The sequence below is a fragment of the Bombus affinis genome, unplaced genomic scaffold (genome assembly GCF_024516045.1).
Source record: "Bombus affinis isolate iyBomAffi1 unplaced genomic scaffold, iyBomAffi1.2 ctg00000068.1, whole genome shotgun sequence".
Taxonomy (NCBI): domain Eukaryota; kingdom Metazoa; phylum Arthropoda; class Insecta; order Hymenoptera; family Apidae; genus Bombus; species Bombus affinis.
In genome coordinates, this window is record NW_026108822.1 from 401,984 (window position 1) to 428,220 (window position 26,237).

At 35.7% G+C, this 26,237-nt stretch overlaps 1 protein-coding gene and 1 long non-coding RNA gene across 2 annotated transcripts in view; one reads left to right on the forward strand and one right to left on the reverse strand.

Moving 5' to 3' along the window:
• The window catches only part of LOC126927014 (uncharacterized), a 31,857-nt gene extending 27,064 nt beyond the window's left edge, over positions 1-4,793 (forward strand). The window contains exon 2 of the long non-coding RNA XR_007715081.1: positions 4,674-4,793. This is a non-coding gene — a long non-coding RNA (uncharacterized LOC126927014). The remainder of the gene's footprint in view (positions 1-4,673) is intronic.
• Positions 1-26,237, reverse strand: part of LOC126926986 (A disintegrin and metalloproteinase with thrombospondin motifs 3-like) — a 118,387-nt gene that overhangs the window by 36,514 nt on the left and 55,636 nt on the right. The gene's annotated exons all lie outside the window — the stretch shown is intronic.

Genomic DNA, 26,237 nt, shown 5'->3' on the forward strand with positions numbered 1-26,237 from the left:
GATATAAATAATTATTTCAAAAGTATAATTTCAAAAATATCAATTCGGTATCACCGTGAATTTCATCCTGCAAATTTCTTTAAAATTCTTGACAAATTTTGGTAAACGTATTCCTCCAGCAAATTTGTCTATTTTTCTATTTTTTACATTAAATTAGGCAAGATAGATAAAGATTCGTGCAATGGACAATATACATATGTGTAATAGACAGGGAATAATAAAATAAATTAAAAACAGCGAAATATAGATGCACGTGTAGAAGATGAAGCGAGAGTGGAACGCAATAGGGAGAATAATTGTAAACCGAGTTCCTTTTAAGGCTGAAGATAAGCTATTCTTATATTACATGCTGTTATTATTACTTTTGTACACGATAGATTGGAATATCAGTACAATTTCTTTCTTTCAGTAATATTCGATGACTCGTTAATTTATTAACCGCTATATTGTACGTGGTAAGTAGAAAAGCAACGATTGTACAAGAATGGCATTTGGAAAAATATTTGACTTACTTGATAATCTGTTCCTTTGCAATTTAGGACCAGAGAAGTATCCAATTTCCTCGGGATTTGTTATTTTATATAGGTTGGGGTTGATAATCAATCTCGGATCCACTCGGATTGGTTATCACACCTTTTATTTTCTCTCTTATACAAAACACCAAATCACACAGCAAACGTCTAAACTCTCCCAATGCGTCTTAGCAAATAAGGCGTGGTCGACTCCTATGACAAAAGAGCGTCGTTAGGAGTCGTACCAACATAACCCTAGTAACCTTTTAGTAACTAGCGGTCATACCAACTGAGCATTTCTCAACAGGATTTACGTCGATCGATAATTTTTCCACTATTGTATCGTTGTATTCTGTGGAGACATCGTCTTTTTCATCGTACAGAATCAATTTCTCAGCTTCTGGGTATTCCACGTCGAAGACGTCACCGGAAAGATTATAAAATCCCTGAACATCGTGGCTTAAGGAATCGCGTTTGCTTCGTTTCGACTTTCTCTTACTTTCTTCAACTTCAAATTTATTCGATTTCCCTGTAACCGAATTATCAACGTTTTACCACGTTTGCCTGTCTTATCTTCGCTATTCTCGTTACGGATAAAATGAAAAAATAGTTGCAAAATTTCTGAAATTGTAAATACGACCAGACTGGAACGTATCAACGACAAATACGGTGTCACAAAATTGTGACAAGTCAATATTCCAGTTGTTAGTTTGTTGAATTTACGCCACCGCTGATTAAACGTATCACGCTTTAATAGAAAATTCAATTTCCCAGCGGGGAAAATGGAATTTTGCGCTAATTAAAGTATTGCGCTTTTGTACAAAATTCCAATGTTTTCTGTTGCCCGCGAAAATGCAATTTTACGACGGACATTTCAGACAAATTTTCATCAGACGGCTTTCCATCCGTAAAAAAGAATGCTATCTATAAAAGTGTCAATGGAAATTGATCAAAGTAACGTCAAGCAAACCCGTTTAAACAGCGAGGTAAAGAGACCAATTACTTTTAACAAAACCTGTATCGTTGCTCTTAACCGTTTCACTTTTAAATATCAATCGGCGCTGTTCCTCATTAAAATTTCGATTTAAATCGAACGAGAAATACAGCGTAACACTTGGAATTTTCTATCGTTTCTCAACCATACTTCGAACATTTACGTCGCATTCTTCGATTCATAGGATCGCGATGTTGGATTCTTCGATTTCGATACAAAAACGTTTCACAGCTTTCGACGCGGGCAATTTAATTAAGAGAACAAATAATTTGTTTATAAACTGCCAATTACGTGCCTTGAATTTCCGATATATGCAATAAATTTCATTGCTACTTGACCTGAGTGGGTCATAAAGTTGCAACCGTGTAAACCGTGCCACGTAATTTTATTGCATTCAATTTTCCACGTTTCCAACAATTTATCAAATTAGAATTTATCCGCGCATCGTACGAAATTTTTCATAAAAATTGATTAATAATAGTAGATATATAGCTCCTCGTATTCGTAAAACAGATTTTTAATCTGTAAACAACGAGTCGTGGTAATTACGATACGATCGATTTTCAACTTAGCAAAATTTGTTTCCATTTAACATTCACATCCAGATTGTATTTCCTTTGTAATAAATTAATTATATAATTAAATAAATTTATTATTCGAACCGATATTCAGATACAGTTCGAGTATACTTGATAAATTTTCAGACTCGATTCTCCAAGTCGAAAATGAGAACGTTTTATCCTATACTTTTTCTTCATTTTTCCACAAGGATTCGCGTTGTTCTCGCTTTCAGACATTGTTCCGTTGCATCCTGTATATACGGGGTGTGCCAAATTTAAACCGTCAAATTGTAAGTAGTTGATTTACAGACAAGAAGAAGAAGAAGGAAGAACTTTATATAATGTTCGTCAACGGACGTTTCTTTACAGAATTACAAACGAGTATCGTTCGTACGAAACAGGTAACGACGCGTTTTCCATCGCAGCGTGCAAAAGTTCGCTGTATTATCGTGTCAGCGCAGTTGCATGCTTTTCATCATGCGACAACAAGCCCGTGTCGTTAATAGCTACAATAATGATACAATGAAAAATTATTATCTGGTATGTTTGATTGGTCGTTGGAGAACGTTGTCCGCGTGCTCGGATAGAAGCCTGACATCGATCAACGATGGGAGTAATACGATCTCGTACACACAGTTGCTAACAATTCGATCGAGTTGCAAAAACCGCGTGTTTTTACTCGTTGCGCTAGTTGTTCACGCGAACTCGCATCTCCAGAATAAACCTTCCGTTTTACAGTTGCGAAACCATAAATACAGAAAAGAAAGCGCAGTTCTTGAAACTCTGACGAAACGCTGATAATACGGTCAATTGTCGCGTGCCGTGGAATGGAAAATTCGTCGTTACTTGTTTCATACGTACGATACTTGTTTGTAACTGTGGAAAAACGCGTTTATTGCCCAGCTTCGTACGACATGTTTTTCGGTAAATATTTACAAAGCGGACAATCTCGCCATATTCAACGGCTTTGAAATATGTTTGCCAAGGCTAATATTCCGAACAACTTTTTCCTGTAATACTCTTTACCGTCGCTCTGCTTTCCGCGATATTCGCAGCAATTTCTGTCTCGACGACAGCGATGATTTCGTAGTTTCGCTTTTCTCGATATCACTGCTAAAGCTTTTCCTACCTCGAATAACGACGCAAAGCTTCGTATGAATCGTATCTATCCTGTTACTTGATACGCGAATTTAATTCGAGGTAGCCTCAGTGATGTTTCTTCCCTGTGCGAGTTGAAAATGACTATCAGAACTGCATATATATATATATATATATAAATGTACGGACATCAACGTCCGAGACGTTCGTCCATGCCAAACGATAACGCGTACAGGAAACATTTGTTCAAAATGACTTTGACTTTAGCTATATTTTTAAATTGGAATTAGCTAATGGTCGTTCGCTTTGTAAATGATTATTTCTTTTTCTCCTTTTTGCCTGCAGATTAAGCCCTCCCTGTTTGACGGTTTAAATTTATTAAATTAAATTTATTAAACCGAATATATATATATATATATATATATATATATATATATATATATATATATTCGTTTGTACTACGATTACTCTCATACTCTGTGTATGGTATTATAATATCGACGCTATCAGTTCTTACAGTATCACGATCAGAGTCAATTTTAGAATAGAAGAAGCAATTAACGGCGGATCGCAAATTAAGAAGCTTATAACATAATTGGCAAGGAAGTCGGTAAATCGATCAACCAATCACCTACATCCAACCGTCTAACGAAAGATGAAAAGCCATCGCGATAACGATCCTTCTCACCTGCAGGATTTTCCGGATTCACAGACACGAAGCTCGAATTATTCCTGATCGACCACCACTTTTCGTTTTTCGGCTGAAACATCACATGCTGGCCATTCGTCAGCGGCTGAACGAAGAACGATCTCTGCCCGATCAACATCAAGGCGTACACTTCTTCTTCGCATATCGTCACGACGACGAAGGAACTCGCGTCTCCTTCCAAGCTGCCTTGTCGAAGATCGCAGTTCGCCTTGGCGTTACGTCGCTCGGACTTGGTTTTACCCTGGCGCACCCAATTCACGGTGAAATTCGACGACAGTATCAATCGATCGTTGGACATGGTCCTTAAGGTCCAGTTGCTGATCTCGAGGAACACCGGCTCTTGGTGGAGATACTCGCGCCAAGTTTCTCGGTCTTCGTGGGTCGATCTTCTGTTCCGCGCGCTCTCATTCGGGATCACTCGAGGGTAAACGATCTCGTACTCCTGCAAGCTTTGCAAAAAGTCGCTCATTCGCGACTTAGTAGCGATCGTGCCGAGCAGCCACGTGGCGAGGAGAAAACTGGGAAGTTTCGATCGCGTCATGTCTCGCGCGCTTTGATCGAAATTTCAATAGGATTTTCTGGCTACCCAAAACTCGCCAGGCATGCTCGTTCACTCGCAGACGTAGTTATCGCGATGAAAGCAGCTAATTCGCAGACCCGATATTCTCATTTCATTTCGCCGGTTCGTAACGCGTTCGAAACGCCGTGTCATATAGACGCGGATGCGACCATACTCTCGCGTTCTAACATTTTCAATGTCTCGCGCTTTATCACGTAGCTAGCGCGGAAGTAATACGAAGGTGAATCGTTGGTTTTAATACACAGGGTGTTGTTTAATCGATCGTATAATGGAGAAGGGAACGATTCTACGGTACACCAGAGATGAAATGAAATCATAGAATGCAGTGGTTTTGTAGGTAGTGCTTTATCGAAAAGATTAACCGTGAATATTTGCTCGACCTATTTATACCAAATTGATACAGTATCTTAAAATACAGACGAATCTTTCTCAATTTCCTTCGATCATCGTCTCTAGGCGTACGAAACTGCCTCGTTGAATTCGAACGTTCGTCGATTTCCTTCGACGTCTTTCAATTTCTTCTTTTTTCAATCGCCGTTCGCCTTCTCAAAGCTGTCTTCGAACAGAATTCTTAGAACGACTTCCAATTCCTTTCGATTCGTCCAATCGTTTAGCTTTACGAAACTGTTTCGCTAAACTCCTTTTTCCACTGTACTTGCGTATCGTAACAAACTCGTCGGCGGTAACTCGCGTCGATTAACGATTCACCACCAGTAAAGTAACCGGGAATGCAGCAAACTAGTAATCGGTAGAACGAAGCGGAACGTAAGTGGAGCGAGCGATAAGAGCGATCGCGACAATCGCACGCCTCGCCCTGCGATTCCCACGCGAACGAATCATCAAATTCGAGCCAAAGATTCTCACTAACTCGAAGATTCGCGCCAGTATTTTCCACGCGCGCGTCACACAAATTCGAACGACTTTCGCGAAAAGGACGGAAGGATAAGACGATCGATCGGATCTCGGGTCGATCGCGATACCCCCGGACAGAAGGTTTCGACGAAAAAGTGGAGTAGACGCGACGAAGGAGCGTCGTGCAGCAACTGGTGGCCAATTTATTCACCACGTGCCGTAGGAATTTAATTTTCTTTCGCGCAAGAACGATCCACCATCGGAGAAAGTAGAATATAATTAATTTCGATCTCGTGTCGATCGCGACGTTCCGGATGGAACGTTTCGCCGAAGAGGTGGAATAAACGCGACGAAGGAGCGTCGTGCAGCAACCGGTGGCCAATTTTTCCACCACGTGGCACCACGTGGAAATTTAAACGTTTCCCATGAAAATGATGCACCATTGATGAAAGTAAAATACGATAATTAATCGGTCGTCGAGTCGAACGTGATATTCCGGATAAAACTTTTCGATGAAAAAAGTGGAGTAAACGCGACGAACGAGCTTCGCGTTACGACTGGCAGCCACATGGACGGATGAACGCGGCTGGAAACGCACGCGAGTGCAGCGGCGAATTGTGCGTAAGAGTAAGCGCGAACGCGAGACTGGAAAAAGCACCAGCGCTTACCGCCCACTGAAGTTCTAATAATGGCAGCTTTATGTGCAATCACCGAGAAACGAGGATGCTGGCGAACGCATTGTTCGAACCCGACCGAGACGATTTAACAAGGGCCGAGGATTTCATCTTGAACGTTGCTCTTGTCACGACCGGCATACTTCAAATCCGATGGACCGATGATGGAGATAGAGATGTGGCGGCCTTGGCGACAATGTATATCGCCGAAGTGCCTAATGAGTCACCTGTATCCTAACGGTCCTTCCACCGAATGTCCTAGAAGTGTGACAACGGTCACGTACGCCTACAGGGTAGTGGGGATATTGAGGGATGACAAACAAAGAAGAAACAGATGTTTTTTCTTTTCGTTCGAGCCCCCTGTTCTTTATTTTACGTGACACTCTCGACCCCACCAGAATTCTTCGCTTTCCCTTGAACCGCGAACTCGAAAATATCGTATTCAGTAAGGCGACGAATCTAATGAACGGGAATTAAATCTGTTCCGACAGCTTCCTTTGCCTGGATGAAAGAATAAGTACGAGAGATAAATTATGTCAGATAATGCACAGTGACTGGCAGAAAAGTCATATCTACTTACGTGTATGAATTCTAAGTAAAATTTATATTAAACATTTCTTTTTTTGTCTATTACACACTTTTTTTTCTATTCTACGATATCTGTTACACGTTTACTCGTCTCGTCGATTACAATTCAGTTTTATAAAATTACAGCATTTCTTCTTCAAATTTTCTTCATGGCTTTCGATATTTGCAATGCTCAGTGCGTGGTGGCTGTGCAGCTACAGCTAACAATATCTTGTATATCAGTATCTTTTATAATCTTATACAGTGGCTGTGAAAAGGTATTTATATGCGTTAGGTTGTCCCAAAAGTTTCTTTAGTTTTATAAGGAAATATAATGTTATTATTATTGAATTCTGTACGAATAAAATAAAATGGATTCTATTACTACAAAATAGATCATACATAATTCAATACAATAATATGATACAAAAAATGTACATTTATTATTTCCTCACAAAACGAAAGAAACTTTTATGCCAACCTAATGCTAATACTTACGTATCTCTATCTTTTTCAATTTTTTTTCATCAGCCGTTACATTTCACTTTCAACTAGTGTCAATAGTTCGTAGTCATACGATAGTACTATCAAGTGACGCGAAATTTATCTGTCCATCTGCATAGTGGATGGTTTTCGACCAGTGACTTTAAGCGATTTTCCACTTTCTTCATATTTTTGCTTAGATTCCGCTTCGCTTAAAAAGATTCACATGTATCGATATGAAAATTATTGGAAGATATTCTAACAACTTGCAAGAGTATTCAAGAATTTTTGAGCACACTTTTTAAAACACGAGAACGTAAACAGATATTGCATGATCCTAAACGATCCAGCGTGTAAATGTCGGTAAGGCTTTTGCAGACAGAGGACAATTAATATGCTTTCAATTAATATAATTGATTAGCACGCTGGGATAAACACAATGGTAGAAATAATACAGAAATACTTTTTGTAGCCACTGTAAGTAGCTGTTGGGTACAGTATTGTTCAAAAGTAGACAGACGCTCGATTACTTTTGGCAAAATGTACTTTACTCGCAAGATTATGCATAAATGGACTGCAAAATTTCATAACAGTTAAACGTAAAACGGACAATAGCCTACGTTTTGTAAAATGGTTTATCGAAATTAGGAGATAAAGAATTTCAGATAAGTAAGAGTGTAAAAAAGAAGAGAAAGATGGTTTTAATATTAATTTTAAAAATATTAAAAGGGACATTTCTGATTTTCTTATCCGTTGATAAATTGTTGTTTGAATAATTGCTTCTTGGAATAAAAAATATTTCTTTCCATTTTATTTGCGTTTTACACAACGAGATGAATGGCAACGAACGAGATGCAAAATGAGAGATGCTTAGCATCGAGGCATTACGCGTGGGCGATAGATTAGTATGACTCTTCAGAAAGAAATTACATTACGCTTAACGACGATCGTTATTCTTTCCTGGAATGGTTTTATTTCCTCTTAACAAGGCGATGTCGTCTCACGTTTTCTACGAAAAACAAAAAATTCCATTCTTTGCCTTAGTTTTCATTATATGCTATCGCACGATAAATCATATCCCTTTGTTCACGGATGTGGAAATTTAATTAAAACCGATTTCTAGAAACGAATATGTGTTTTCCATTGGAACAAAACCCTATATCCCGTTAGAACCTTCCAGGAATTCAAGAACTTTGTAATTTTCCGTTTGACGATGTCGGATCTACATTCAACCTAAGCTCTCTCGATTTCTACGAAAATGATAACACGCAGATTTCCAGGATGCTGTTGAAAGAACAGAATGCACGAGTATAAACTGAATGCTTTCATTTAGGCAGTGTAATTACGTTAATTGGTTACAGCTGTAAACGCGCTGGTATAAACTATATAGTTTAAGCGATTTAGTAGATACCTGATCTCGCGTTTCCCTGTTTCCAGCGAAATTTTAGTATTATAAACGGAATGCGGATGTTTGTGCGTTTGAGAGAAATGTGGGTGTGTATAAACGTCCAGGTTGTACACTCTTGTTCACGAGTATCGAAAAATATGCCGATCGTTAAAATTGTTCGCTTCCTGCAAAATAATCAAAATAATTGGAAACCAATCGGAGGATACTTAAAAATTAAAGTAAAATAAAAAGAAAATTAAGGTATAATTAGTAAAAGAATATTGTACAGAGATCGTACGAAGGAATTTAAATAAAAGTTGTGTACAATTTTCTAATGTTATGTGTCCACGAGAAAATTCCCATTCTATTGGGTTTTCCCAAAAATTTCTTTCGTTTTATAAGGAAGTGACAGATGCACATCATTTTTTGTTTTACATTATGATCCATTTTGTTCTATTAGTAGAAAACGGATCATACAAAATTCAATAAAATAATATAAAAGAAAAAATGTTGTGCATCTATTATTTTCTTATAAAACAGACAGAGACTTTTGGAACAACCTAATATGTTTCTCATTGACATCCTTGGGAATTAAGTAGAGGATAATGGAAAAATGGAAATCGATAAAAAGTATTTATTATTATATCGAGAGTTTTAATGAGTTTTTTTTTTAGAAAAGTTTGTTACTTTATACAATTTATTGGTAGTGTATTGCTATAACAATTTTTCTAAAATTTACAATTTAAATTACATTGGTTCGTTGAACGATCGAGTAATAACTTAGCAGTGTTTTAAATCTCATTCTCGTAGATTTGATTGTATTTGTAATTATTATAATTATGAGCATCGTATTCTTAAGAACATCCCCTTTTTATATTATCAATTGTTCTTTGATTTATCGACATCATTAGAACGAGAACATCATTATTATTTTCTTATTTCTGAGCTTCGTATTATCGATATCGTCGTAATTTTATTGACTTATTAATCAATATTCATCGTAATATTATTATGAAACACATAAGGAATGAAACTCCATGTACACATTTATAAAATGAAAACAGCATTTTCATTGGTAATGCGATAAATCTTATGTATCGTGTTGTTGTGTAATATTACAGTGTATGTTACAATGTACGTATAAACGCGTTAATAGAACCAATTATTCTCATCGGCGACTAAAATGATTCACGATCGTGTGTTACTTCGTCTGCAATGTCAGGACGGATACATGATAATTGTTAATGTAATTTGTAATACTAAAGCTAGAAACAGATCGATCCCTCTTATCGTCAGATCGTTCGCAGCACCGGTACCGATATTGCAAAACGATTTCTCGCAGCAAGTGGTGCAAGCGGAGAGTTTTGTTCGTTCACCGACCACTATACATCCGGAGTCGCATTTGTTAGTACACTTTCTCTCCACCGACCAAGTTTGTGGACTAGACGTTGAATCTTCGGTGCTGGTAGTGTAAGAAAATCGCTTTACCTGAAGAGAAAGAAGCAAACGTGAAAGGAATATTTGCAGATTTTAAACTTTCACGATGTTCGTTATATGACATGTCCTAGCGGATCGCAAGAGACACTCGTACGCTAAAATATAGTATTTCTTTTAATTTTGTCCGAGTACGAGCTCATTTTGGGCGGCATTAAACCACGAACTTGATAGTATCGAGCGAAAAGAGAAAAAAGAAGACTGAAAAGAAAAGATGAGAAAGAATTCTACATGTACGTAGAATGATTCTTGATACTAAAATTAAATTAATATTTGCAACAATTCCTTGTTTCACTCTGTATGACATTTCACATTGGAACTTGTAACGAACACGAGTGAGTGTGAACGTAACATATTTTTAGTCAAGGGAATATCAATTTTCCAGAATATCTCGCATCATTTCCAGAGAATACGGTTCGTTCATTGTTAATTCGGTCGGTTAATATCGATTACGGATTTCGTAAAATTTTTGCCGTGTATGTGCAAACTGTACAATTATATCATATCCAATATCATTGTTGATTACCAATAAATAAGAAGAACAAATAAAAAATTGCATTTGCATATTCCCTCTAATGTGTACACCATGTACATATGTTCCTATAAAGCGGATTCAATTTCAATAAAGTACGTAATTATTATGAAACTGAATTGATCGACTATATTGAACATTTCCAAACACTAAAATCGCGTTATGAACGAAATGAAACTGTGGCTCTATCTTGAACAGCCTTCTCTCGCTCTCGTGTTGACGATAACTAATATCGCTTTTAGCTAGCTGTTTGCTATATTCTGTTTGCTTTAAAAGCACGCGATCAAAGCAAAATATCAAACATCTGCTGAAACACGTGCGTGACCTGTGTATAATCAACAAGCGTTGGAATCGCTGTTATCATTTGTCATTACCATACAGGTCCTTTTATCACCAGTGCACTTGTGCCCGAAAGTGGTGAAGTTTCCAGTCAGATTGGCGCATCTCTCTCCATCTTCCATTGTATCACACTGATGACACCATAAATCGTTTGCTCGTTCCGACGCTGCGTGAGTTCGATGTTCCGTAGTTAACAGTTGGCCTGATCATCGGACACAATCAACCGACAAATACGTATTAATTAATAGAAATCGTGATTTATCCTAGATTTCTAAAGATTATTAAAATCGACGTAGGAATCGGACGTAAGACGTTGGGCAAATCGTTGTCTACTTTTTAATGCTTCGCATCTTTCTCTCTTTTATTTCTTAGAAATTACTTCCTTCTACTTCTTCCTTTCTTTCATTTTTCAAACAAATGTGTCGTGCTTTCATTAACGTCAGATTTTTGTACATTTTTGTACAAATAAATAGATATTAGTCTTGACATTTACAGACACATCGGCGATATGCGTAAGATGAAATTTCGTCGCGTTCGTTGACAAGATTGCTAGGAAGATTGCGGAAAGGGATATCATCGAGGAAATCGTCTAATAAGGTGAAACATCGGTTTAGGTTTCTTATTTAGAACGGAATTCTTCGGATGTTTAGCTTTTCCGTCGAATAGCGTCTCTAACGATATTTCGCCAAATTTTCCTGCTGTTCTTGCGATACGTCCGACGGTAAGACTTGGCAAGCAAAATATCGTAAACGTATCCGGAAATTACGAAAAATTTATTTCGATTTATTTCAATTAAACGTATTCCGAGAGCAGCAAACGTATTCCTTATCCATTGGCAGGTAATCAACGAAATCATACACGGGTACTTAAAAATACCTACAGTTATGAAAGATATTTCCAAGTTCGGAAAAACGCTTCCACGCAAGTTTGATCAATCGTACCAATCCTCTAGAGTTTCAGCTTCTTAACAGATTCGATCATCTCCGAAGACTAAACAGACGGTATACGACTACGTTTGCATCTACACGACAATTGGATCTACGCAAGACTGCAGATTCGATATCCACGAAATATTCTATGTATATTTCATGAAGTTAAAAATTATACTGTTTTATTTCACATCTGGTTCCAATAGAATAAGATGGATTAAACGTAATTCAATAAAATAATTTAAAACAAAAAATGTTGTGCGTCTATTATTTCCTTATAAGATAAAAGACACTTTTGGGACGGTCTAATGTTAAAAATTCTCTGTGAAAGTTGATTGTAATATTCTTCTTATCTAAAGAAAAAGAGAAAATAGAAATAGATGTATTCAGTATGAATTATTTATTTTATACATAGGAAACATAGGCAAGACGGTAAATGAAAAAGGTAGCCTCGAAATGAGAATTCATCGCGAAGCTTATCACGGAAGAAAAGTCAATTAAATGCACCGTGTACGATGATCGTTGTTTACACGATTCGTAACACAAATGGCTAACACCTACGAGTGAAGGCTTCAACAGGTGCACTTTCCTCTATATGCAGTTTATATGTAGAGAAAGATCTTCGCTATAAATAGACGAAACATCGTTCCTTCAGACATCTAGTGAAAACTCCCTCAACGAAACACGCTCCTAAAACGCAACTTGCTCGTAAAACAAATAGGGCCATGTAACTGAAAGGAACCTCGAGAAAGAAAGAGAAAAATGGGAAGAAACAGAAACTTCCATTTTCCATTACAGAAACGCTCTTTGTTGAAAGAAAAATTCCTCAAATTAAAAATTCTCAAAGACGAAATACCGCCATTGTCTATCCTGGCAAATTATCTTCCGTCTTAACCAGTTACCTACTCTTGACGAGTATACTCGTCACGCGTAAAAAGCAGTTTTTGCTGTTTAAACTGCAATTTCAGCGAAAACTAAAATATATTCGTAAATTTGAAGACGTTTCGACCATTTGGAAGCCAGGACCAGGTAAAACGAACAAATGAAGAGATATAAATAATTATTATGAAAAAACTATAATACAGCGTGAACAAAGTAGTTGTTCTGTCCTTTCTAACGCATTTTAGTCGCATTAGTCGCAACGGCTAACTGGTCAATACATTGTCGAGTCGATCAACTTTGGTATTCCGATCGTATCGACGTGAAAATCGGCGTGACGAATAAGGCGCAAGAATCGTTTTCTTCTCTCGCAAATACCGAAGATGGACAACGCGTATCGGCGAATTTTTAATTTCAGAAAAATGTAATTTGATTCGTGGCGAAACGTGTGAGAAACGCGTCGAATTAAAGAGGCGAAGGTTTAAGCAGCCCGACAAAGCGAGTGAAATGCGAGGCTTACCATTGATGCTTACGACCATGGAGATAGACACGACGATCAGGAAGTACGTGACAGGGTACATGTATCGGCCATGTTGATAACGTCTAGCGCGTCACATTCGAAAATAAATTCGGCTGATGTCATTGGCGCATTGATCGCATGCTGGTGTATGGCGGCGAGCGCGTTGCGACGCAAAACGAGCGGATTTGGGTACAATAGGCAGCCATATTGAGAATAGCCGGAGTCTGCGCTGGATGGGTACAGCTGCTCCAGAAACCTTGAAGCCCAAGGAAAATCAATATCCATGGCAGCCGGAAGGTCCTGTTCGTTCAGCGGGAACGTTTGACGTCAAAGTTTCTGCGCATTCGCATCACACCCAGAAAAAAGAAAATTCACTGTCACTGAATCAATGATTTGTCGACACCGCAACTAAAATTCAACTTACAATGCCTCGAAAGCTAAAATAGTCCGACACTCGCCGTAAAAATATCTTTCGTTTCGTACGTTCATTCGAACGAAATAACTCGTCTGCAACTGTGGACCGAACCATTTGAATTTTGCTCGACGAGTTAGAGGAAATCTTCGAAATGTGTTATTTAAATCTTCGTTACAGGTCCAGCTAGAAAAGTTGTAAAAAGCTACCTTTACTTTCTTCTTCGCTATTCCGACTAATTGTACTTCTTTCAACATTTCTTTACACGTCACCTATTGTTAATCTTTCCAATTCTTCTAACTCGTAAAAAAAAAAAAAAAAAAAAAAGAAAAAAGGAAAGAAACAAATTGTTTGACTCAATTTTTGAAAAGTTATTCTGTTTTAAAGAACGCACCAACGCCTCCTATAGCCCGTTACACGAGACTTCGGGATTTTGTTCGTTTTGTAACGAAACACGACTATCCAGATCACATTGGTAGAATTTGAAATCATCCTGAAAGTGCAAATGTAAAAGGCAGAAAATAGTTGTGGCGAATATTTGGAGGGAAAAATAGTACATAGTATAGATAGGTATTTTGAGCGTACAATAAATATCAAAAATTATTCCATTGAATATCAAGACGTATCGGTACAACAGATAATTGACTGTTTAATTAATTTCGTAAAATTAATTTCCTCCACGAGATACACCATAAAGAGCTATCTTCAACATGTTATAGACGCGAAATACTGTCCCATTGAACATTGAGATGCATCGATGTGATGGATAATTGACTGTTTAATCACTTTTGGAATCTCTGCGAAATATACACTCGCACTAAATATCTTGTTACTTAAAATACAATATAATATGTAATATGCGATATGTAATATAATATGTAACATACACGTACACACGCGATATATTTATAAAGAAGCACGTATCAGAGTTGGAATAATTTCGTGAGCAACAGTAGACGGTAAATGTAATTTGCAAACGACCTCTTTATCAAATATCGATAAACGCGATCGATATGGAAGGGATCAGTCCTTATGCTGGCCAAATATTCCGTCATCATTCAAACATCCATCGAAACTAATCCCAGTACATACCATTCGAATAATCGAGTAACTTCGTTATCGCGTATGATACAGTGCAATTACTTGATTGCAATGATATCTCAACGATTATTAACAGATACCAAGATGTCTCGACAGTTGCAAAAATCTTTTATAAATAAATTACACGTGGCTCGCGAAGCTGTTTCAACGTTGCTGGAAACTTTTTGCGTATATGATATACGAAGCATTTCGAAATGATCATTGCAGCACTGTAGCGAGACACGCCTAACTTGATCGTATCGGTGAAATTTCAAACGGATTTGGAAGTGTGCATAGAAGTTATATTTACCAGGGACACGTACTTTCCAAAAATCATCAAACTATTCGAACAGTCAATTATTATTTAGTATGTTAATAAGCCACGATGTACAATACCCTTAAAAAGTTAGAAAGAATAAATTTTCGGAAAATGGAACAATTTGACTTTCAAATGGCTTGTACGTGATGTAATCATCTGTTTGATGAACTTTTAATTGCTATCGTAGATAGGATCGTAAAATACTACGAATGTTACAGACATTGTCGTGATTTTCCTATAAAGTAACACACGGCGCGTAGTCCGTTTGATGTTCGATTTGCTTGGCTCTTGTAATCCAATTTCAATAAAATTGTACAAAATGCACGTGATACGAAAGAAAATATAAAATATACAAAATACTCTTTACTTCTCTTTTTTTTTTCAATCATATTCTCAAAAATATGAATTTGCATCAAAATCTACAGTCCAATTAGAATATTAGAAAGAATATTCAGACAGACGATGTATATAAAGGAGATACAAATTACGACGATGAGAGAACTCGCAAGATATTTGTATCTGTGAAATTGCAACTGTTGCGTCGATAAATATCTACGCCGATTAAATGTTTGATACACTTCGGATTCTCATCGGAAAACCAGTAATAACATATTTCTATTTCGTAATATATTTCTGATGTACAGAGGATGCTCTCAAAAAAATATACACCCACTTTAATTAAATGGTATCGTGAAATTGCTGCATCGTATTATTACAATTTTTATACAAATCTTCCTTTCCTTCAATTTTGTGTACATTTCGGATGTATTCCTTTCTTTTAATCCTATTAATGGATCGATAGATTTAATTTTATAAAATTGATTTTTTGAATATTTATACATTCCATATCTTTTTAAGCACCACGTCACACGATTCTTTCGGTAGAAATAACTGCGTAAATTTAATAACTGCGTAAAATTACATTTTCTCTGTACCTGGGAGCTTTTGCGCGGTGAATTTTATACGATCGAAGCCCCTTTTTCGAATGGCATGGGTGCTTCGGCATGGGAAAGTGCCTCTCCATTATCGTTTTAGCTGGCTGTTTCCATTTGTATAAAATCGTCGTTATTATCGTCTTTATCACAACGAAACCATCCCATTACATTAGTGTATTTAAGGTTTCCCCACAGTTACCCCATCATTCGAGCAATCCACGTGCTTTACATAATTCTCAATATCACGTTTCCATTTTCTAACATCTGTGACTGTAGCTTTTCCAACATCACGTACTCTTGATGAATTCTATCGCCGATTCTTACACCACCTCCCACCTTTTTAATTAAATTCTATTTTCTTTCTGTACGACTGGAACGTTGTTAGTTTCATACCAAATTCTTATTTATCGGAATTCTATTCTATCGAACAGAGAAAAGAATGTGTAGATTTTTTAAAAAGAAACTTATCCGTCACTGAGAAATGTTAGGTTCGACTGATAAAACGTACAGACACCAGAGTATTCGTGGGAGCAGTCGAACATCAACGATCTCGGCATATTCCACCTCAAACGCGATTCCGTAAAATTCAAACTAATCGTCCAGCGAGCTGTTCCATGTTTTCCAAACTGAACAGATCGTGAGCATCGGCCAGCGATATGGGAAATGAAGATAATTTCCAATTGTTCGTAACATCTGACGATCATTCGACTTAAAACATAGTTCTCGCGGTCGCGGCAAACAAGTTACGCAGGCAATTTGTCAGCTGTCGAACGAGAGAGCTGGCTGGTTGTACTGCGTTGAAGCAGAGCGATGCGAAGAACGGGAGAGACGCGAAAGGGAAGCGTTCACCGAGAATACGTCCGTTTCGTCTTTCTCGTTAGACGGTGGAAATGAATTGGCGATTTCACCATGAATACTACAAAGGAAGTTAACGCTGTAACTGGCGCGAGTTTCGCGTGAAACGTAGCCTTTGACGAGGTGAAAGCCGGTTTGTTTGCGCGTCTCGCCGAACAAATCCGATAACCAAAATTGTCTGACGAAATTGTTTTACACGAGCCGTGTTCTCGGTAACGCTAGCGGCTATTTAATCAAAATTGTCGGCCGCGTTTCTCGTTGGCCGTTCGATCGACCAACGTGTAATTAAAATGATAATCTTAATAGATCCTCATGGACATAGATAGCGAGGCTGGCAGTTGGCGAAGCGAGCTAAGCAAATAGCGAATTATATCGCGTGTTATAACTGGATCGTGGAAGTTTGCGCATATTTTTACACTGATAAATTAACCCTGCTGCTGATCCTCTAATATTTCTCGTTCGATCTCATCTATTACAAATAACAGATACGTAAGACAACATAGGAAAATATATAAGTAAATAGTATCGCGAATAATTACGAATAATTGCATTCATTTTCGTTAAAGGTAAATTATATTGTATTTACGTGCCAAGGATAGAACTGAAATTGCCGCTGATATTGATTTATTCTTGTTAAATTTCAATGTCAGAATAAAAAAGTTTAGCAGTTAGCGGTTGCGACCTCTTTGAAAAGCGTGTACCTAAAAGTGTGTCGCGAACAGTAAGCGATGGCGAGTATACTCGTCGAACACGGAGTACGGGTGGCTGTTATAATATAGAATTAAGTTGTTACGAAACGACTGTTTTATTTTTCAATTTAGTACTGACGGGGCTCGTCGTAACGTAAAATACTGCCATCTCTTCGTGACGAGTATACTCGTGGAAAACAGCCAATTGGTTAAACCAGGACCAGATCACGATACCGTTTAAAGATGAAATTTGTAGAATGGTTAGAGTTAGAGAATATCGGAACTTTGTATTATTATAACGTTTACCATCGCTGCGCTCTCGATATTAACCCTTAACTGCTGCTCTGGGACTCCCAGACGATATAAACATCCGCGTAACTTCGCTCTCGAGCAACGCGTGATGTCAAGTGTCTTGGTAATTTTCAATTAAGTCGCCCCTTATGACTATAACTTATAACTTCTGATCTTTGTTCCGTATAGGAGTAATTGAGAACGTACAACTTTCCTTTCGCTTTGTTTCGTCTTGTCCATTATGGATGAAAATGCGATTATAGTTACGAAACGAATCATTCTTCGTTGATCGCGATACAATGGAAATGTTTACAGCGAACGTTCCCGAGTGCTTCGAATAAAGAAAGAACGATGCAATACGATACTCTTTGACTTATAAATAACTTTCCTTTGAGACCAATCGGTGGATCAATTTTCTGGCTCCGCAGACGCAATGTTACACGTAATCCTAGGAATCGTGAAGTTTTCAGTCTTTTCTAATATTATTTTTCAACTTGAAATTCAATCTATTGGACGTGGGAATATTTTTACTGTAAACTATTAGAAAAATGTCCATCGTATAATCGACGAGCATCGCGAGAGTAATATCCAGGCTTTAAATTCTAAAGGCTCGTTACCGTACAACTGTAGTAGGCAACGTCGTTGCTCTAAACACGTACGTAATTTTGTTCACATTGTATAACCGATAACTATTTTCTTTTTATTATTTCTTTTTATTCGAATGTCCTTCAGCTTTCGCTTTACCACCGTACATCATCCCTACGTCATGCACCGATACTATTTTTCTTTTACACTGTGACACTTACTTCTCTGCTTGACCATGAGATCCTGATCATCATGCAAATGGTCTAAGACTGTTGTCGTAATACTCTACGGAATAACTAAAATTGTTGTATCGTTCTAACACGTTATAGATTTTATTAAAGAGGAACGTTTACTCGATAGAAGACTCAGATTCATGAAATAAGACACCGGTTTTCCCTGACGCCACTTTACGATATAAATAATTAAACTTTTTCTCCCTCGTATATGGAAAGCTTAAAATACTTTTCCTGTATTATCTATGCCAAATCTCCTGTCAATTTCGTTACTAAAATAAATGTTACAGTTATCAGCAATAATCGCTTGCACTCGACTATACGTTTCTTTAATTAAAAATTTATCAAAGCGAAGTCTTCGATTCTTTAAATTCTGCAAAATTTGATGAAACGCGCAATGACTCGAAACTTCCGACGAGTAATGTACGCGAAAGACTCTGTATACTCGTTAGGTCGTTCCTCAAACGAGAAACAGATCAAACTGTTCGCGTTCGAGTCAAACGTAAAGGGAAAAGATTAAATTTCCTAACTTTCCGTCGATAGGATCTTCATCGATGTTTATGACAGTTGACTTCTCTTAATTAGCGAAGCTTCAAGCTTTCGATATTTCCAAGTTTCAATAATTCTCATTCTCCGTTCGCCTTTCAATGACCGTTATTAGCGTGAGCGTGTGTCAATAATCAAAGCGAACGATGCTCTTTTGAACCTTCCTTTCCTCTTCCATTCGTCTTCCTTTTCAGAACGGAATAATGGCTAGATCTACTTTACTCGTTGCGCTGATTTAACGAGTGCGTGTTTATTCTCTCTTTATTCTTCGTCTGCTTCTGCCCTCGCATCTGTTGAACATCGATTCGATTGCTGAACTCGACTGTGTGATTCTCCTATCAGGAACGACATTTGCGTCGGAATATACATGTTACGGTCGTTCTTTAAAATTCTTCTAAATTAAAAGTTCCTTAAAACTCTCCTAGCTGCAAAGTTCTTCTCCTGAAAGAGTCGCGGTAAACGTGGATATCTGACGTTACGCGTTCGTTAACGAGCTTCTCTTATGTCAAATATTACAAAGCAACGATTTACCCAAAATATAGAAATATCTTCCGAAATAGCGGACTCATCGTTAGATTATTAGATCGCGGATGTTCGTGCATTTGTGGGAATTTTAAAAATGCAAAAGTCCATGAAACGTTTAGGAAACGTAGAGGATGAAATAAATCTTATCTATATATATCTTGAATATGTTTGTGTATGAATATCTTATGATTTGTGTGTATGAATATCTATATCTTTGTGTATGAATATGAATATCTTTGTGTATTTGCTACGATATAATTATTAAAAAGAAGAAGAAACTTTCAATCATGAGAAAGATGGAATATAATGAAATATATTCAGACATTGAATAAAAATTTTTATTTTCATTTCGGAAGATGGAACGAACACGAAATATGCAGCAAATTTTGCGAATGTTTCAAAATGAAGGAACTGCGCAAATATAAATATTTGCAAGTTAATTGCACTTAATATGGAACACCTGACTTTAAAAGCTTCCCAAAAACAGAAACATGCTTTTCTTTTCAATTGCCTTCGAGAAATTAATAAGTCCTTTCTGTGTCGCTTTATAAATTCTTTTAACATCGATATTACGTTTTTTCCTAATATTAAATTCTAACAATTTCTTACAATTTTTCAGCTGAAAGTTGTATTAAAATAATTTTGGCAACTGCTGAAAATTGTTGAAATTGTTGCACCAAGAGCGTAATTTCTGGGAAAAAAGGGTCGATGAGAACTCAAATCCTTCCGGGACTGTTTTACTCGCTCTATTAAACAAACATGTTTAATGATAAATCATGCAAAAAGTAATATTTTTTACGTTCATTATTTAACACGACTCTCAGAAAAATTTTATAGGCTGTCAAACGTAACAATCAACTGCATTCGATCAACGCATGCTTTCATTTTTAAGGAAATGTTTCATTTATTATTTGCGTTATTACTTTAATAAACGTTTGCTATACCGTTAACGTTCATATCTATAAACCAACGTTTACTTACAGCTTTACCCTTACATAACGTCAATCTTCGAAAGAATTACGGATTTTTATTATACAATATATTAATCTTAGTTATTATAACGTTAAGTTATTAGCAAAATTACAAGATTGAAGTTACCAGAAGAAAAAAAGCGAGGTGTTCGTTTCCTCTTTTACAAATATAGAAGAGGAAGGTTGCTTAAGAATGATTAAAACGTAAAATGAAATTCTAATTAAATAAACGCCGTATTACCATTTTTCTACTATAGTTTCGAGTAAATTCCGCGCACTAATCGTATTTCTCTACGGCACAATAATAACATTCTGTTAATCAGCCTTTGAAATGTCACCGCAAATGTTCCATGTGCAACGTGACGTGTATTCCGTGATAATTTTCTTAAACTATATGAAGTTAACGTTTATAACATTCTATAAAGTAATAAGCAAACTAAATGAATAGCCTTCATCACGCTGTATATCCTGTTTGCATATTTAATATTAATATCAAAGCTTCCATGCAAAAAGATGTTGTATTTTGCAAGCGTATTTTATTACCGAGTGCATAATAATTCATTAACAATCCCCACGATTTATCGTCACAGTACGAAAGTACGTTCAATAATTTACATTCTGTTTTTACACAGTCTGTTGTAGCTATACTTTGTTTTCACGTATTTCAAGTAAACATATCATCGATAAATACACCAGTACAAACGCTATTATATCGATGCAAACGTTAAAACATTTTCATCATGGTGAAATGTATTTGGTACATCAATTTTAGCGAATTCAATTAATGTATGACGAATGTTAAGCATTTACTTTGATTCGTTGAGTTTTAAGAATGAAATTAATTAAAATATCCTTCAATCAAGGTAGATGTAATTTTAACAGAAAATTCCATTAAATTTCTATAAGTATTTCTAATGGTTACTCTTATGCCTATAGATAAAAATTAAAAAGCAAACTATCCTATAAAAATTAACAGATAAGATTATTTTTTCCTGTTAATTTCTATGCCATAATTGCCTCTTCGATTCCCCATTTCTCTACGATTTATTCGTCTCGTACACAATTTTAACGTAATATTTGTAACAACAGACAGAGATACTTAGTTAGATTTAACACGATTCTTTTTTTCGCTTTTGTTAAAAAATTATTCGCAGACCGCAGCTCCTCCTTCGATAAATTTTAATTCTCATTACGTGTACGTACATAAAACGTAGCGAGTACGAAACAATCACAGAATAACGTGATCTTCGATGAGATGCGATGTTTTAATAAGTTCTGATAATAGATGCATCATTAAATATGTAATTGGAAATGGTTGTTAATCGCGAGCATTAAATAATAATGTAATTTGAAAATAAATTAAATTCGATATATTTATACCGAATATATTAAAGACGTTTTAACATCGACATATTCAACATTTACTACTATTTTCCAGGCACAATATCTTCTTGTCGTTACGTATTTGAAACCTCCATAATATCTGAACTTATTTTAGCGGACACAGCAGTATGTAATAGTTACATTAATGAATAAAAAAAAAAAAAAAAAAACAACAACAAATCGCGAGTATCTTCGTTAACTTACAAGATACGTATTATTAAATATCCAAAGAACAATTCTAAACAATTTTGCAGAAATAACATTCCAAACAAATATAATACTTATTAATTGATATATTAAATTCGTCGGATGCAATTTTTTAATCGCACATGAAACAAACGTATATTTCTCATTTCGTTGAATTGTTTTCTACATTTAAATTATTCCTGGATAGATGAGAATTATACGAAACTCACGAAATAAGGAAATAAGCAAAATAAAAAGAAAAAAAGAAGAAAAAAGAGAAGAAACTGGTAGATTTCACTTATCGTTAAACTTATATTCTTAAACCAAGTTAAACTTAGTTCGCCATCTTCGTGATATTACGCAATTCAACAAACTGTCAGATGCAAATACAACGTTAACATAGAATTGTAACGATAAAAGTTATATTCGAAGTTATGGTAATCTCTTCTGCTATGACTCATCATTGTGCAACTGTAACTTATACCATTAACAAATCTGTATTTTCAGCCACGTTTCTAACTATAATCGTACATTCCATGTACATAAGTAATGTCCACATTGAGGAACGTATAACGCTTAGTTAATAAATTCGAAACCACATCGTTCGCGTGTAGTCCACGCGAACTATATTTGAATTGTGTTAAAATGGCAATTTGTAAATTTTATACGTCATATCGAAGGGATTAAGGATATTGAAGGAGAATACATAAATATTCGAGTCGCGTACATAAGTCTTAATATTATAATAATAAATAATAAGTCATAAATAAGTCATAAATAAATCATAAATTTTCATAATCTTAGTACGTTATTGATCTACGATATAGTAAAAGTTCTATACAATAAGTAATAAGCTTTATACAATAGCTCGTGGTTGATAACTCCGCGTTAAATACAATTTATGGCAACAAAATTTTATCCTATTCTAACAGTTCGTGGAAATAAAAATCGACGGACTTATGTAACTTCCAGTTGGCGAACAAATTAACGCAAGTTTCCAACGAATGAAACGCGAATAATGGGCCAAGGAATTTCCGACGATATGAAGAATTAGGTAACGTTGTCGGAGAAGAGTGCGCGAATGTAATACAATACCTTGGAAAAGTAAAACGTTTCTTTTAATAATGTAAATGGGCTGAAAAATATTGCGGCAGAAGCGAGCAATTACTGATTCTACGTGAAAAACCGAGTGGAAAATGTGGAATAAAATTTGTAAAAATTTCAGTACACCGGTTAAATCCTCAATTTCGATCCTCGGATGAAAAAAAAATTAATTGTAATAAATCATACCAGGTGTTTTTCCTATCTTTCTTATTTTTCACGTAGAATCACACTCTGTGTTTCTATTCGATCTATTGGCCAAAATCTATAAAATACACGTGGCGATCAACGTATCGATGCATTCTGTCAATTAAAAAAAGAAGATATAGCTTAACGTAGAATAATCTTTTTTATTGCGATAGTGATGGAAATTTCATTATCGAGATTAATCGTGAGCTTGTTGAAAGTCTGATCGGCGCTATAACGAAAGAGTAGTTAGGCGAGCGGAATCACGGCGTGGAATGGAAAAGCGTGAGAAAGTAGTCTCATAATGTAATTAATGATCGAGGAATCGAAATTCTGTCGTATTTTACAGCGAGGATAAGAACTACTCAAGCGACAATCGAATGTCACTTAAGCGCTCTGGAGATGGAATCAATTAGTACTTGAGTGGCGTTAATTCTTGCGCGAAGATCAATTCTCGCAAACTATTCGAAAAATAAGGATTAAAAGGTTTTTACATAGGGAAGCGTAGGATTGAAGCTTAGGATTTAATTTTGACGCGAATAAATGAAAGTTTAAGAATCGAGATTTAATTGAAATAAAAGTAGGATCGTTAAATTAAAAAACGTGAAGAATTCTCAATTCTTGTCGCATATGAAGTATAGACACAAGTCTTTCAAATAATAAAATATTTAACCAACGTTAAATATTGAACTATAACGTGAAAGTAATATAAATGTAAATGAATATCGAACATTCTGAATTATAACACCAATTAATCGCATGCTAATTAATATTTATGAATCATAAGCGAAACACGATGGAAAATCGAAATTCGATATATATATTTCGAACCGTAAAAATAAGATCAGTAGAATGAACATGAGTTGGTGTACACTAGTTTTTTATTAAATGAAAAATAATAGATACGAATAGTAATAATAATAGGATATTTCTTAATTAACTTTTTCATTAATAGATATTATGTTTACATATATACAAATAAATATAATTTTCTACAAATAATATATATGTTATCAATTTAGGATATGAGTATAAAATTTCTCACCATGTCACAAATTTTCCCGAACGTTATTTTTCGCATTTGAACTTGCAGTTGGATACTACGACTATATTTCTTATATCTGTTTACAAGTTTAATAAAACTATTTTACGCTATGGCTTCGCTTGTTACTTACGGCTTCTTCAAACCAAGCGATTAAGAGATGGAATAAAGCTGAAATTACGTGATATAATATGCGCGTATACTTCGTGTGCCTGACATTGCGAGCATCACACTACTTACAAAGGAGATTTTACCTTGTATAAATCATACTTTTATTTTGGCAGCATAATAAATTTTATCCGATTACTTGAAAGCTGTTTGTATTCCGAGTTATTAAGCATCGTTATAACAACGAATGGTATTGATAATTCTCTAATTTATTTAAATTTCCAAATTAACATAAAGTGTTACGTAATCATTTTATAAATGTCTTAAAACGTTATGAAAATTATTTTATATCAAATCTTCCCTTAGAGAACGTGGGCAGATGAATATTAAACTTTGATGGAACGCATCTAACGATTAAATATTACATATCTATGAAATTCATCTAAATGATTAAATATCAGATATCTATGGTATTCATCAAACGATTGAATATCAAATAATATAAAATAAATATAAAATAACAGTTAGCAACATTTCGATATTATGGATTAATTGAATTAACTTTTAAATCGAAACACAAACGTGTTAACTACAACCTGCGGATTAAAGCGATTACAACTTTTTCCTTTTTTTTACTTTTTTTTTTTTTTGATAGGAAAACTTCAACCAATACTTTTGTGTAAGCCTGTGAGGTAAGCCTCAACTTCTAAACTAACTTCGTAAGCTATAGAACTAAAAGAGCATAATCGTAATGTGATACGAATAGTCGGAAGAAATTTAACATTTATTTAAAAATTATATATGTGTATTTAAAAACCACAATATTACAAAGTCTTTAACTATATTTTTATGAATCTGTATAATTTGTTAGAATTTTAAAAGGATACATATATATATGCAAGCTCCCTAGATTTCATGTAGGATAGGGATTCTTTTTGTTTCGCGGGTAGCACGACAGGCTGTGTTTCACGGACAGACCGATCTTCCCTTGTTTTACGGACGACCATTTTAAGAAGCACGTTTTTCCCGAACGGACGGACAGAGAGTTACATCAGAGACAAACAAGGTTACGGAATAGTTATTTAAGATTTTAAAGACTGAAGAAAAAAGATCGGTAGCTCAGGACGTTGAAAATCGATTCTCAATTTTCAGGTAAACATTGTACTAAAGACTTGTTATTTCCCGTTTATATAATTATTGTTATTTATTGTTATAAACGCATATTAATTGTCGTTTATTTTTGTATTTTATTATTTACTTCATAATAAAAACTCGATTTTCAGACTACAGAATCGATCCCTGAATTATCACCAAATTACGATCTTACAAATCGATTTTCACTACGCCATGCCGTTAGAAGTGAAGCTACGTATCGCCGTGAACGAGAACGCAAGGGGGAGAAAATAGAATGCATAAGAATCCATAAGAAAACCAGAAGATGAAGTATGTGATGTCTTTCCTCCAGAATATCAAGCAAGAGATCATCGTCCGCGATTATTCAGTTTATCGATAGTGAAGAAAGCCGCAAACAGCTTAACCAAGGTAAGCCATTACAGAAACATTGCATTCACGATGGATGACGCAACGGCAGCGTCATACATCGGTACAAGTTTAAACTTCGTGTTTCGAGATATTTACTTAGAAGAATCGGAGATAATCCCCACAAGGAAAATAAAGACCG